Consider the following 16,672-nt stretch of genomic DNA (forward strand, 5'->3'; position numbering starts at 1 on the left):
CTCAGAAAGAGATTCATCCTACAGCACAAAAGTGCCAACGCCCGCCAGACACAGACTCCAGGAATGATTCAAGAGTTCGGACTTGTTTAATATTGAATTGGGTGAATTCTGCCTTTTTCCTCTCAGCTTCCTCGACCAGTGGATAATAGCTCTTTTTTACTTCTCTACTGGAATAGAAATGAATGGATTCGCACTGGAAGCTGTCTATCAAACATAGGTACAAAAGCGGGTCAAAGGTTTTACGCCCTGATACACTGTTTCATTTCGCAAAGTTTCATTCTATATATAGGGAAAATTAGTCAAGCCCAATTCTGCCTTGAGAGGCACCTTCGATTGTGAAACTTTGAGTCCCACCTAAGTAGTAAAAAAAGCTACTTTTGGCACCTCGCTTAGGGTGGAATTCGCTTTGCTACGAAAAATCCCGTGTTCACTGGATTGGTTGCAAAACGAGACCCCGTTTAGGGCTACAAGTAGGTTTTGTCCAAATTTCCCAGGTTTCATGAAACGCACCACTTCTTGTTCTTGGTCGGTAAGTGGTCAACCAGCGCTTAGTCACGTGAGGGAGGGCGGAATGAACCTGGCGGGGAGTATTTCTTCGCAGAGGACGAATTGTAGTTTCATTCGGCATTGTAGCTAGGAGATATCTTTCTTTTAAACGAGACTCTATCCAATGGGTTGCAACCCTATGAAAGCATATGCAGGAACTGTTCAGTCCCACGTACGTTCAGCGAGACATCGAGAAAGCTTCCGTAAAGAAGTTCAGGGGTTCGTGCGAAGTGTACCGTTGCTTCTTCGATCCTGGGCCCTATGTCCTGTTCAAGCTCTCCCTCTCGAGTCGGGCTTGGAATGGGCGTGTGCTTTGATGAAACCATTCTTTGGGACCCATCACCGACCTCCGCCTTGCTAGCTTCACCTGGTATCGTGCCAGTCTTTCTCTCCTACGAATAGGTTCTCTACAAGTGGACTAGCCGAAGACTCGCTAGGTTTCGTTCGTTTCTGTCTATCTCTCTGATGTGCTATCGGCTTTCCAGGGGCTTTCGCCTTTCAGGCCCGGATGGAATAGAGTCCAGGGCAGCCGGGTAGTTCCCAGCCCAAAATTACTTATCTTCGGAAAGGGACATTTATTACCTGTGAAGTAAGTAGCTGATCTCATGAGTTAAAGTGTGGTGACACCTAAATGAACGCGTGGATGTTTTGTTATAGAATGAAACATTGGAGACCCGCTAAGAGATTCCACATGAACAACCATTTGAGTGTCAGTGGTTAATCTCTAACATTCGATAATGGAATTGGTTCTTTGACTTGAGTTCGTCATAGTACCTTGTATGAGGACGGTCAGGCTTTGACGGTGTTGGATGTTGCTCTGCCAAGAGCCGCTAATACGGCATCATTCGGGTATGTTAAGAGTCATATGAAGGTTGTGAATGACCAATAGAGGATTCTTCACCCTTAGATAGTAAGGGATTGTGATCTGCATTTCGTTCAATTAAGTCAATAACAAAATCCTTGGTCAAGGTATACTCATAAGTCGAAAAGGAGTTTTTCGACTCACGTTGACTTAATAGTAGAATGAAAAATATGATCGATAATCGAGATTGACACACTTTCATATCTCGTAATTGATCGGATCATATTGACGAAAGGATTATAGTTTCATGGTAAACGAATAAGTTTGGTTTTGTCATACCACGTGACATTTTTCGTCACATGTGTTGCCCTGATACATTGCTAGATGTCAATTTGGGACAGCGAGTGTGAATTGGTGATAAATTAAAATGGCGTTTTAATTTATCAATTTTGATTAGATCAAAATAATATTTCAAATCATTAGATATCGTGGTCGGGAACCTAATGGATCGTACACAAAAGAGAATTGAAATATTGCAATTTTTCAATTGATTAATTTAACAATCGTTGGATAAATTAATTAATTGGGTTGGTTATTTATAAGCTCAAATCAATTAATTGATTGATTAATTCACGGACCGGATTTATTTAAATGGATTAGTTAAATATTTGACCGGATCAGGCCATGCCCATTTGGGCTTACATAAAGACATGGCTAGGGTTTTCAATCGGTAGATATTTCTCATAATTCTTGCTAGCACAATAGGAGAAAACCCTGGTAACTGCAATCTACTCTCTGTGTGGAATTCATTGGAGGCTGAACAATTTGACAGCTGTGGAAAATAGAGCTAAGTTGTTGGAACAATAATAACGCAAAGGAGTTTGCAAATCTAAGAAAAGGTATAACTTTTATCACAGATCCTATCTAAATACAAAGATGAATCATGGTGGAAATTGAAATTGTTTTTATTTTCACTGCGCATATTTAAGTAAATTATCTACAGTGGTATCAGAGTCAACTTTGTATTTATTAGGAATTGATTTACATGTTTATGAAATCAAAATGTGATTTTCCATCATATTCTTGAGTCTACCAATTATGGTATTAATTTTATCTTCAAAATTTGATTTTGAAAAACGAAAAAAATATTTTATTATTATTTTTAGGTCGTTGTCGACGGGTAGCGGCGACGAGGTGCAGCAGCAGGCACTACGGTTGCTGCAGCAGAGCTATGGCACTGCTGTGGGACGGCATGGGCTACCGCCTTCACGGCAATATGGGCGGCGCCGCCAAACAAACCATTTAAAAAAAAAAATTGTTAGGGTTTGAGGGAGTTGGAGACTGGGGCCTTTCATGCAATTTATGAAATTGCAGGCCCCCGTATGTAAATTGTTTTGGGAGTTGTCTTGCAATTTTTTAATAGAGGGTCTGTCATGCAATTTACGAAATTGAGGGACTTATGTTTTAATTTTGACTTGGGTCAAATTGCAATTTTTGAAATGGGTTTTAAATTTGAATTCAAAATGGGTTTTGAAATTATGATTTTATTGGGTTAGACTTATGTTTCATTTGGGCCACAAATTAATGATTTATTTAAAATTTGACGACTTCTATATTTTTGCTAAAATTAGATTTTAACTTAAATATTTAATTTTGACCCTAAATTGAATTTTTTGTTTTATTTAGGGGGTTTTGTCCTAAATTAAAATATTAATTCAATTTTATTAGAGTTGGACTCTAATATTATATTAATTAAAATTTGATTATAATTAATACTACTTCCCCAATACATATTGAGAGTAGGACTCTAATTTAATAATTAATTAAATTTTGATTTTAATTGAATTATCACACCCTAAATTTTTTATAGAATTAGAGTTGGACTCTAATCCGAAATTTAATTAAAATTTGATTTTAATTAAATAACTTCCCCCAATAGTTATGGAATTAGAATTGGATCTAATTCGGGATTTAATTAAAATTTGATTTTAATTAAATAGGGCCAATTAAGTTAATTAATTAATATGATTAATTAATTATTTCGATCCATTTATTTAAATAAGTTTTGACGACTATAATTGCTAGATTCTTGAGACATTGCATATAATATTAAATATTGTATAGGAAACATTTATGTGATGAATGTTTATTTATGGATGATTATAAACTCGACCATGTGGATGTGTTGAATGGTTGATTTAATTCTTGTCGTTTTATGGACCTGCGAGCCCTTAATTGTTTTGGACCTGCGAGTTCATTATCATCATCATCATCATCATCATCATTATGGGCCTGCGAGTCCAATTTCATTTAGGTCTGCGTGCCAACTAGTATAGGATACATGTTGCAGCTGGACTATTTGAAGGCGCGAGAAAAGGAGGAAACCATGGAGATGGTGCATTGATATTGATTTAATGTTGTCCCCCTAGGAATTGACCAATTAGTCTTCCATTTGGCTCGGGAAAACTAGATAGAATAAATTCATAATCATCCATACTATTATTTGTATATTTATTCGCATAGTTGATGCATGATTAAATATATATAATTATTTTATTAGACCATCGCATGTTAAATCCCTTGTTAAAATATTAAGTCAGTATTATTTGCCTTTCGTCATTATAGTGAAAAACGAGAATCCTGAATCGATCTCAACTTATTGAGTACACTTAAGACTGGTCTATTAGGGATATATTTGACACTATGAAATATTTGATGTTTCTGAATGATGGGTTTGACTTAACTAAAATTTATCTTTTGTTGAGTACATTAAAGAAGATAAGTTTTAGAAGCGTGTTAAGCTAACACATAAGATATGTAAAGACAAAGAGTTGTCAGCTTAATGATCTGGGAGTTATATGGAGATACAATTGATAATAGTATCTACCCAGATGTTTTCTTAAGATTTATTGAGTACACTCAAGATCTTGATATAACGAATGGGATCCCAGCCCACTAGGAATCAAATATGGATTCCAATAATATATGTTTCAGGGTCATGAATTTATTTTAAACAGTGGGAGCACGTTTAATTAAAGTCCATATTGAATTTGTGCAAATGCATTATAATACAAATTGATTCTATATTTTATGTCATTTACAGTTTTTTGAATCATGAGTAATCATATGAATTTGAGAGGCATATTGAATGCCAACAAACTAACCGGATCAAATTTTCTCGATTGGCACAGCAATTTGAGAATGTTTCTCAAACATGAGAAAATTGGGTATGTCCTTGAGCAGCCCCTTCCAAAGGTACCTACTGAAAATTCCATTGAGGAAGAGGTGGCTACTTACAACAAAATAGTGATGACGATAACACTGCAATATGTGTGATGTTTGCAGTTATGTCACTTGAGTTGCAGGAGCAACATGAGGGTATAGATGTTTACACTATGATTTTTCATCTCAAGTAGTTATATGATGAATAATCTCGTGTAGAGAGGTATGAGACCTCCAAAAAACTGTACCGGTGCAAAATGACAGAGGGATCTTCAGTCAGTGCTCATGTGCTAAAAATGATTGGTTTTATTGAGAAATTGGCTCAATTGGGTTTTATCATGGATCACGAATTAAGTATTAACTTGGTTCTACAATCTCTACCAGATAGTTATTCACAGCTCATTATGAACTTCAGTATGAATAAGATCGAATACAGACTCCCTGAGTTACTTAATATGCTTAAAATTGTGGAGCCCAATGTCAAGGCTAGAACTGGGCATGTCTTAGCCATTCAATCCTCTAAAGGCACTAAGAGGAAAATCAAAGGAAGTTTTAAGAAAACATCCAAAAAAGCTAAGGGTAATAACAAAGCAGTTAAAACAGGCAAGGACAATACCAAATCTGATGGCTCGTGCTATGACTGTGGAGTGAAAGGTCATTGGAAGAGGAACTGCAAGACTTACCTCGCTAGCTTGAAGGAAAAGAAGTCTTCTAAAACTTCTACTTCAGGTATTTTTGTTGTCGACGTTAATATGTCTACTTCATTAGCTTCTTGGGTATTAGATACCAGATGTGAATCTCATATTTGTATAAATATGCAGAGACTAAAGAGAAGTAGACCACTGCAGAAAAGAGAAATTGACTTGTGCGTGGGGAATGGAGTAAGAGTTGCTATATTAGCTGTAGGGATATACTTCTTACCACCACCTTCAAGCTTAGTATTAGAATTAGAAAATTGATATTTTGTTCCCGTCATTACTAAAAACATTATTTCTATTTTGTGTTTGGATATGAATGGTTTTTCAATTAATGTTAAGAACAATCGTTGTTCATTTTATAAAGATGAGATCTTTTATGGTTGTGGTGTGTTACAAAATGAAATTTATATTCTTGATACTGAGTCATCTATTATGAGTATAGAAAATAAAAGGCATAAAAGTAATAATCTAAATAATACCTATCTTTGGCATTGTAAACTGGGTCATATTAGCGACAAATGCATTTTCAAGTTACAAAAAGATGGATACTTGGAGTTAACTGATTTTGAATCATTTGACAAATGCGAGTCGGGCCTGTTAGACAAAATGACCAAATTTCCTTTTACTGGAAAAGCAGAAAGAGCTACAGAATTGCTGGGACTAATACATACTGATGTATGTGGACCCATGTCAATTTCCACCAGAGGTGGTTTCTCTTCATCACTTTTACTGATGATCATTCTAGATATGGTTATGTATATTTGATGAAATTCAAGCATGAAGCACTTGAAAAGTTCAAGGAATCAAACTTGAAGTAGAAAAATAAACCAGTAAACATATTCTTACACTAAGATCATATCGAGGTGGAGAATATTTAAAGGGAGAATTTTTACATTATCTAAAAGAGAACGTGATTCTCTTGCAGTGGACTCCGTCAAATACACCGCAACATAATGGTGTATCCGAACGAAGGAATCGCACATTGTTAGACATGGTGCGATCAATAATGAGCCATGCAAATATCCCAAAATCATTTTGGGGTTATGCACTAATTGCTACGTGCTACATAATAAATCGTGTCCCATCTAAATCGGTCGACAAAACTCCATACGAGCTATGGAGAGGAAAAAGACCAAACTTATCTCACATGAAAATTTGGAGCTGTGACATTTATGTAAAGTGAAATGAATCAAATAAGTTTGAGGCTAAATCTAATAAATGCATATTTGTGGGATATCCAAAAGAGACAATTGGATATCAGTTCTATAATCTAGTTGAGAAGAAGGTGTTCATCTCAAGACATGTCATATTCCTAGAGAAAGAGTTTATTCTAGAAGAGAGTAGTGGAAGCAAAATAGAACTTGAAGAAGTTCAAGAATCTACAGATACTATTGGCCAAATTAGATGAACCTGAGTCTGATCCCACACTTACTAATGGACAGACTCTTGATCAGGATGTAGAGACTCTTGAGGACACTCCAGCTCAGTATAAATCAAGTAGGATCATTCAACCTCCCAGAAGGTACGAATTCAAGATTACTAACCAAGTATTATTAATCAAGGAGCATGAACCTACAAATTATGCAGAAGTGAAGTCGAGTGTTGACTCAAAAAGATGGCAAGAGGCCATGGAATCCGAAGTGAATTCAATGTATGAGAACAAGGTTGAGACCTTTGTCAACCTTCCGGTGGGATAAAACCCACAGGTTGTAAATGGGTTTACAAGAAAAATGTCGATGTGGATGGAAACGTTTATACATAAAAAGCAACACTAGCAGCAAAATGTTATACACAAAGACAAGGTGTTGACTTTGATGAAACATTTTCGCCTATAGCCATGCTGAAGTCTATTTGAATTTTGCTTGCAATAGCTGCATACCATGATTATGAGATATGGCAAATGGATGTCAAAATCGCTTTTCTTAATGGAGACTTGCAAAAGAATGTGTACATGACACAATCAGAAGGTTTTGAATCCAAAGAAGCTAACAACGTATGTAAGTTTAATCGATTCATTTATGGATTAAAGCAAGCCTCTAGGAGCTGGAATCTTCGTTTTGATGAGACAATCAAAAACTTTAATTTTATCAAAAATGAAGATGAACAGTGTGTTTACAAGAAGACAAGTGGGAGCACGATCGTATTCCTAATATTATATGTCGATGACATATTATTAATGGAAAACGACATCCCAATGCTTCAATTGATAAAATTATGGTTGTCAAAGAATTTCTCCATGAAAGATATGGGAGAAACAACGTATATCTTGAGAATCAAGATCAATAGAGATAGATCTAAAAGATTGCTTAGATTATCCCAATCTTCATACATAGATAAAATCTTGAGAAGATTTAACATGAAAGAGTCGAAGAGAGGTTTGTGTCCTATGTCACATGGGATTTATCTCTCAAAAGATATGTGTCCTAAAACACATGATGAAAGAAATCGTATGGATAAGATTCTTGATGCTTCGACGATAGGATCTATCATATATGCGATGCTATGTATGAGACCAGATGTTTCATATGCTCTAAGTATTACGAGCAGGTTTTAAGCAAACCCTGGTGAGAAACACTGGATAGTGGTTAAGAACATTCTTAAGTACTTGAGAAGGAATAAAGATGTGTTGTTGATCTATGAAGGAGATAACTAAAGGTTCATGGGTATTCTGATGCCAGCTTTCAATCTGACAAGGATGATAGCAAGTTTCAATCAGGATATATGTTTACTTTCAACAATGGAGCGATTAGTTGGAAAAGTTCTAAACAAGAGACAACCGCTGATTTAACAACAGAAGCCAAGTACATTGCTGATTCTGAAGTAGCGAAGGAAGCTATCTGGATTAAAAATTTTATTAATAAACTGAGAGTCGTTCCTAGCATTGTTGATCCCGTACCTTTGTATTGTTATAATAATGGAGCCATTGCACAAGCAAAGGAACCGAGGTCTCATCAACGATCCAAACATGTGCTAAGGTGAAGAGATTATACAAAGAAATGAGGTAAAGATAAAGCGACTTCCCACATATAACAATATTGCAGATCCATTGACAAAGTCGTTGTCATAACAGGTACATGATCTTCATATGGACGCTTATGGTATTAGATACATGAGTGACTGGATCTAGTACAAGTGTGAGTTTGTAAGTGTTATGCCTTATATTCAATCGATTTAGGTTGTAAACACTTTTAATATATTTAATGCTTTTATTTTTGGCAAGATCTCTTATTTATTTAAATTAATATTCTGATAAATAACATTAAATAATAGAGTTCGAAGATTCAAGTTTAAGTGATTTGTTAATCACAAGGAGTTGTGATTGTTAAATACAAATTACATACGATTGGATCTTGAATAATCCATGGTCGTAAGTAATAACAAAAAAGGGATATCGTTATTACGGATAAACCATCACGTGTGACATTTCTTACCTGTGAAGTAAGTAGCTGATCTCACGAGCTAAAGTGTGGTGACACCTAAATGAACGCGTGGATGTTTGTTATAGAATGAAACATTGGAGACCCGCTAAGAGATTCCACATGGATAACTATCTAAGTGTCAGTAGTTAATCTCTAACGTTCGGTAGTGGAATTGGTCCTTTGACTTTAGGTCGTCATAGTGCCTTGTATGTGGACAGTCTAGCTTTGACAGTGTTAGATGTTGCTCTGCCAAGGGCTGCTAATACGATATCGTTCGGGTATGAAGGTTGTGAATGATCAATAGAGAATTCGTTACTCTTAGATAGTAAGAGGTTTTGATCTGCATTTCGTTCAATTAAGTCAATAACGAAATCCTTGGCCAAGATATACTCATAAGTCGAAAAGGAGTTTTCGACTCACGTTGACTTAAAAATAGAATGAAAGATATGATCGATAATCGAGATTGACACATTTCCATATATCATAATTGATCGGATCATATTGATAAAGGGATTATAGTTTCACGGTAAACGAATAAGTTTGGTTTTGTCATACCACGTGATATTTCTTGTCACATGTGTTGCCTTGATACATTGCTAGATATCAATATGGGACGGCGAGTGTGAATTGGTGATAAATTAAAATGATGTTTTAATTTATCAATTTTGATTAGATCAAAATAATATTTCAAATCGTTAGACATCTTGGTCGGGAACCTAATGGGTCGCACACAAAAGGGAATTGAAAAATTGCAATTTGTCAATTGATTAATTTAACAATCGTTGGATAAATTAATTAATTTAGTTGATTATTTATAGGCCCGAATTAATTAATTCACAGACCGAATTTAATTAAATGGATTAATTAAATATTGGACTCGATCAGGCCAAACCCGTTTGGACTTATATAAATACATGGCTAGGGTTTTCAATCGATAGAGATTTCTCATAATTTTTGCTAGTACAAGAGGAAAAACGCTAGTAGTTGCAATCTGCTATCTGTGTGGAATTCATTGGAGACTGGACAATTTGATAGCTGTGGGAGGCAGATTTAAGTTGTTGGAACAAAGATAACGTAAAAGAGTTTGCAAATCTAAGAAAAAATATAACTTTTATCACAGTTCTTATCTAAATACAAAAATGAATCCTCGTGAGAATTGAAATTGTTTTTATTTCTACTGCGCATGTTTTTATTTCCACTTTCCTGATCATCAAATTAGATGATCAGGAAATTGGAAGAATCAAAATAGCTTTATATAATAGTTGAAGGACCAAATTTGATTATCCTAAAAGTTGAAGGATCTAATAATTTTTTATAGTAGTTGGAGTATAAAAAAAAAGAGCTCTATCTAAAAGTTAAAGGAGCAAAATTGAGGATCCAGAAAGTTGAACCTTTATATAATAGTTGAAGGATTAAAATAGATTACCCTAAAACCTGAAGGATCAATTTAGCTTTATATAAAAGTTGAAGGAGTGAAATTGATGATCCTAGAAGTTGAAGGACCAAAATAGCTTTGTAATAGTCAAAAAGCTTTATATTATAGTTGAAGGATTGAGATAAATTATTGTGAAACTTGAAGGACCGAAATAGCTTTTTCATAATCAAAAAGCTTTATATTATAGTTGACGGATCGAGAGAGATTATCATGAAAGTTGAAGGATCGAATTAGCTTGTATAATAGTTGAAGATTAAAGTCGATTATCCTAAAAGTTGAAGAATCGAAATAGTTGTTTTTTGTTAATAGTTGAAGGGCCAAAATACATTGTCTTGAAAGTTGAAGGATCAATATATCTTGTTATATTAGTTGAAGGATCAAAATAGACGATTTTGAAAGTTGGGTTCGGATTAGATTTTCGTATTAGTAGAATAACGAAAATAGATGATAAAGAAAGCTAATCTAATTGAATCATTATGAAAGTCGAAGGATTGAATGGACTTTAGGTAATAATCCAAGGATCTAAATAGATGATCCAGAATGTTGAAGGATGGAATTATATTATTAAAATAGTTTAAAGGATGGAAATAGATTATGTAAGGGTTCGGATTAGATTTTCATAATAGTAAAAGAATCGAAATAGATGATAAGGAAAGCTAATCTAATTGAATAATTATGAAGGTTGAAGAATTGAATTGTATTTATGTTATAATCTAATGCCATCTCCAGCGTTACACAAAAATTTGTACAATTTTGTACCAAATCTTTCATCAAACTAAAATTCATCTCCAACCATTACATCAAAACTTACACCAAATGAACAGTATTTAATTATTTTCTTCTCTTTCTTATTCTTAATAATTTATTTATTTGAAATATTATTTATCTAATTATTTTATAAATACATAAATTACTAAATAAATAATTATGTTAAATAAGGAAAAAATTAAATTCATTAATAAATATAAAAATTTATTATTTATTTAATTATTTAATATATTTCACGTTAACTTTAAGAATTAATCGTGTTTGTTACATTTTAAATTTTTTTCTCCTTTTAATTAATTTATCAATTATTATTTTTTACATTTAAAATTTATTTTAAATAATAATAATAATAATAATAATAATGATGATGATGATGATGATGATGATGATAATAATAATAATAATAATTTATTGTATTAAAAAATATATAGCACAAATAACACAAATATCCTTAATCAGTTTATTCGGGAAATGAAAAGAAAGGGTAAAAATGACTTTGGACAAATTTGGTGCAACACTATTCACTTTGCAAGTATATTGTTGCATTGGAGATGGCCTATGGATCAAAATAGATTATCCAAAATGTTGAAGGATGGGATTATACTATTGGAGTTGTTTTCCACCAAAAAATAATGCATTTTGGTGTTTTAGGGATGCATTGGAGATGGCCTACGGATCGAAATAGATGATCCAAAATGTTGAAGGATGGAATTATATTATTAAAATAGTTTAAGGGTGGAAATAGATAAAGAAAGTTGAAGGATTGCATTGGATGATTCTGAAAGTTGAATGATTACAACTATTATTTGAATAGTTTAGTTCGATCCTTTAACTTTCTTTTTCATCTATTTTGGTCCTTATTATTACAATATAATTCAATCCTTCAACTTCAGTATCATTTATTTCGATCCTTCAACTATCAAAAATAATTAATTTTCACTTTCAACTAATGTAAACATCAAATTCCATCCTCAAATTATTTGTAATATCTAATTCGATCTTCACCTATGTGAAAATTCTAACTTGTGGATTTTGATCATCAAATTTGTAGAAACGTCTAATTTGACCCTCAACTTACTTAAACTATCTAATTTGATCTTTAAACTATGTGAGATATCTAAATTGATCCTTCAACTATTATAAATAACTAATTTGATCGTTCGATGATTAGAAACATTTAGTTTGATCCTTCACAAACTAGTACAATTTTAAAAGTTTCTATTTTTGGTCCTTAGAAAAAATCAATAATTTTATCTAACTAATGGTTGACGTCAATTTTATCTTCTTACCATAAACAAAATATATTCCAGTCCTCCAACCAGGCCAAGGGGCAATTTGGCAAAATGCTTATACAAAGGCAATAAATTGGTTCTCAAACTTCTTGAAAGAGACAATTTGGATCTACAACTATTCAAAATTTAAAAGTTGGTCCTCCAACTAATGCATGGACAAATTAAAATCCTCCATCTATTCTCAAGCAACATTTTGGTACTACAACTATTCAAAGGCAAAAGGAGGTTCTCCAACTAATGAAATACAACAAATTTATCCTCCAACTATTCCAACATGTCAATTTCATCCCCCAACTATGCTAAAGTGGTAATTTTTTTCTCGAACTATTCAAGGGTGACAATTTGATCCTACAACTATTTTGAAGCATACATTACAGGAACAAAATATAAATTACATAGATATTATGTCCTCCAAGTCATAAATAAAGCATCAGATTGGATTAAATATATAAAAATAGAATGAACACAAATGCATGTAAATTAAATTTTCAAAATGAATATAAAATTATTACTTAGTAATCATATTAAAATTGTTGGTAAGTGGATAAATTTATATTCTTACACTAGAATGCACATGCAATTAGAAAATTGGACACAAACTTGAGTTACTAAAAATGTCGGAAAATTGAACGTAACAGAATAATACTTAGGTCAAGGTAAGAATTGAGTACTTTTTTCTGAAAATGATAATGACCCGTACAATTAGTAAAAGTTTTCCATACTTATTTGTAGAGATACAATCATCACATTTTGTAATAAAAGCACTTCAAATTATGAAAATCAGTGAATTTATTGATATTTTTAACTCTGTTCGAAACTATCCTTCTAATGGATGCAAAAATAACTAATGGACTATAATGATATATGCAAAAATTTGACAACACAAGATCCAAAATGAAGTGATCATATAATATTGCACGCATATGGAACCTATCTATAATAAATGTAAAGTGTTGAAAGGACACAACTTCATGGAACGACAAATATGAAAATGTATATATCTAAAAAGACACACCTCTGAAATGAAAATACATGGATGTCTGGAATGGACACATCCAAAAAGACATGACTTCTCACTCACAAACAATTACTAGAATTCTACTTTAAATATCCAACCATTTTCATGTCATAAGCGGCTCGAGTATGGCCCTAATTTCTCATTCAATCAAAATTAGTAAGTAATAAAGCTCATCCATGACACCACTCAATTCTCCGTTGGCTCTCTATCTGTCCAACACATTCAAAATATGATTGCAGGCAACATTCATGCCTAGTATGGTGGCTCTTTACAATCTTCATTAGTATATGCCAAGTCTTATAGTTGTTGAATCGATAAAATAAAGATGCCACTCGATTACTAAGCTCCGAAATTCCAGTGTTTAGATGGGAAGAGCAATTCAAAGCAATATGTTGCTCATTTTATGAGATGTGTAATAATACAGATACTTATAATGACAAGATGGTGAAGCGGTTTGTATGCTCCCTTAAAGGTGCTGCATTTGAATGGCATACAAATTTACGAGCTGGGTCAATTGAAAATTGGGATCAACTCGAGCAAGAACTCCTAGCAAGCCTTCCAAAACTTGGTTGAACAAAATAGAGCAAGGAAGAGCCTGTTGTAGAGTATATCAAATGTTGGGAAATCTTGTGCCTAATTGCAAAGAACAATTCAGCGAAGCATCTTACATCAATATCTGTGTACAAGGCATGCATTAGGGATTATTCTATAATCTCCAAGCAAATATGCCCACTCCTTTGAAGAGTTGGCAACACGTGTTTATGATCTAGAGCTCCAAATTGTAAGACATGGAAGTTACTTACCAAGTGATGACAAGAAAGACCTAAGATGGAAATAAAAAAGGACGTCTAGGCAGGTAAGTCCAAAGAAGCTATGACAATCTCCACTATCTCTGTAAAGATAGGCTTTCAAAAGTCGAGGTCAAATCCAAAGTTCAGACCTAATAAAGGACAAGTCCAAAAGTAGAGGTCATGTAACCCTGAAAGAACTAGAAGAGAAGAAGTATCCATTCTTAGAATCTGAAATTTCTAGAATGCTAGATCAACTCCTTGACTATAAAATAATCGAACTTCCAGCATCAAAATGACCTAAGGAAGTTCATGAGATTAATCATCCTACGTATTATAAATTCCGTAGAATCATCATTTACCCAATAAAAAAAATGTTTTGTCCCGAAAGATCTTATCATTTACTTGGATACATAAATAAAATCAAACTTGAAAACATGAAAAATTTAGCAATCGCTTGCTCGATAGTTTCATTTGGATCAAGATAGAACGGACATTTTCACGTATTCTCGATGTTAGTAAATAATCGGTTGAGGAGTTTGGACCTCAACTTTCAAAAAGAGGCATCCCGGTGGAATTTAAGGTAGACTGAGAAATCACCATCAATTACATCTGTACAGGGATGGATGGACCACGTGTATCCAATCGTCCAACCTTCTACGTAATTATGATAGATGACTTGGATTCCGATTTAGAGCCTAAAGAGGAGGTAGTCCACCTGCAAAAGCAATAAGGAAAAATACAGTCAAAATAGGTAAAATATCACATTTTATTCCTCTTGCAAAACTAAAATTATGAGCATTGAGTACGAAAGTCCAACCAAATAAAGATTTATCGCGGGAAGAAAATTAGAAAACATGGAATCTTGTAAAAAAATATCATCGAAAGGCTCCATGATTCCCAAGTTCTAGTGTTTATAATGAGAAGTCAAGACCAAGAAGGAGACTGAGAAATAGCCAAATGAAAAGGTCTAAACTCAAATCAAGAATATCTACTGACTACTAAATCAAAGAAGTAGAACTGGCTTCACAGGCTGCTTCTGGACTATCAACATTGGATGATTATTTTCCCAAGGGTTTCTTTGACAAAGAATATTTTACCTCTAATTTTATCAATCTAGAGGAGAGAAATGAAATGAAAAATATATCAGGATAGAGTTTAAAGCAGAATAAAACTATCTCATAACTCAACAATATTCCTTCCAATACGAGTTTAGCAGAGTCTCTTAGTCTTCCTTTTGATGATGAAATGGCTTTAATCGTAGCATTGATCAATCTGGAAGAATACAAAGGTAAAGTCTTAGAACATATTAAATCCACAACTTGACAAGACTTTATGTCCATGATTATATTTGACGACGAAGATTTACAACTGAGTTCTCGTTTACATAATAAACTATTGTATGTCAGTGGTTATATTAAAAAATGTAGAATAAATCGCATAATAGTCGATTGTGGATTTGTTGTAAACATTATGTTGTTTCAAATGATGAAGAAAATTGGAGTTAATGTTGGTGATCTGTCTAAGAGCGAGATCATGATTTAAGGATTCAACTAGAACGAGCCATTGGCATGATTCAACTGAAGCTACAAATAGAGAAGTTAATTTCCTCTTTTCTTTTCTATGTCATTAATGCTAAAACATCTTCTAAATTACTCCTTGGACGTGTCCGCTACATGAAATTGGAGTGTTACCTTCGACTTGGTACCAATGCTTAAAATATAGTCGAGATAGAGAAATCAAATGTGTGGTAGCTGACTCCAAACCATTCATCTAAGAAGAATCTTATTTTGCTGATACCAAATTTTACATGGAAGATGAAGAACGTAGTTCTGTAAGATTGACCATGTCTAGATTCAAAATTAAAAATAGATGCAGACGATAATGATACATCTAGTGTTGCTTCACCTCATCAGCTTATCAAAGGTAAATCAAAATTTACATCTGAAGGATTATCTAGCGGAAAAAAAACTCAAATAGAACCAATTGATGTTGAGGTATTGAAAAAAGAGTTAACTCTCCCAAAAGAACGTAAATCTACATCGAAAGCTTCGATATCCATTCCAAACATATCAAAGTTCTGAATATCTAGCTCATCTAAACATGCTGGGCACTAAAGGAGTCGATGAATTAAAATAGTCTTTCAAAAGATGTTATAATCCTCAAGTCAAAAAGTTATTTAAAAACACCAGATTTGGGAAAGAAGAGCGTCGCAAATTAGGCAATCTTGATGTTGTCCTTTTGAATGGGCGTATCTCTTTTGATTCTAATGGATACCTCATGTCGCGACCTAAGTACAATTTCTGGATATGATCCAAATCTACCGAGAAAGATAAAAGTCCAAAAGGTTTTCTCAAGTCCAATCATGATTCAAATATATGAAGTTACATAAAAGAAATCGGAAGAGCCGAAACTTTCAGAGTTCAATCGAATTAAAAACAAGAATGCTAGAGTTTCGATGTTTAAAAGATTAAAAGGAAAACTTTCCACGACAATTGACATAATGGGTAAAGCCTCCATCTTCCAAAGGTTAAGCAAAGATCTTTTTTCATTTGCTCAAATTGAAAATATTGTGGATAAATCAAAATAATTGAACTTGTGGACTGAAGAAGTCCCGAGAACAGTGTTTATAAGTGCTTACCTCAGTCAAAAAAAAGAATTCGAGTACATCTATTTGCTTCAGG

Source organism: Olea europaea, unplaced genomic scaffold, assembly GCF_002742605.1.
Source record: "Olea europaea var. sylvestris unplaced genomic scaffold, O_europaea_v1 scaffold1140, whole genome shotgun sequence".
NCBI lineage: Eukaryota > Viridiplantae > Streptophyta > Magnoliopsida > Lamiales > Oleaceae > Olea > Olea europaea.